Source organism: Pterocles gutturalis, unplaced genomic scaffold (assembly GCF_000699245.1).
Source record: "Pterocles gutturalis isolate BGI_N339 unplaced genomic scaffold, ASM69924v1 scaffold37981, whole genome shotgun sequence".
Lineage (NCBI taxonomy): Eukaryota > Metazoa > Chordata > Aves > Pterocliformes > Pteroclidae > Pterocles > Pterocles gutturalis.
Window position 1 is genome coordinate 1,128 of NW_010106746.1, and position 230 is coordinate 1,357.

Below are 230 nucleotides of genomic sequence, written 5' to 3' on the forward strand. Positions count from 1 at the left end.
TAGCTGTAGTTGTTGGAGGGCACAGTAATGGGCAGGATTTTCCCCCCTGGGGGGGGACAGACAGACAGACATCAGGGCATGACCCCCCTGCCTGGGAAAGGATGGGGGGCCAGGCCAAACTCCCCACAGCTTAAAATCAAACCCTCAGTTAAACACGCTTTGGGCAATTTGGCGATGGCAACCTCCCCCCACCCTGATGTGCCAGGGGACGAGGGAGCGGCGATGGGAGG

General features: G+C 59.6%; 1 protein-coding gene across 1 annotated transcript in view; it reads right to left on the minus strand.

Moving 5' to 3' along the window:
• The window catches only part of LOC104472285 (probable hydrolase PNKD), a gene marked incomplete at its 3' end in the record, with an annotated part of 1,607 nt that overhangs the window by 1,124 nt on the left and 253 nt on the right, over positions 1-230 (minus strand). The window lies entirely within an intron of this gene.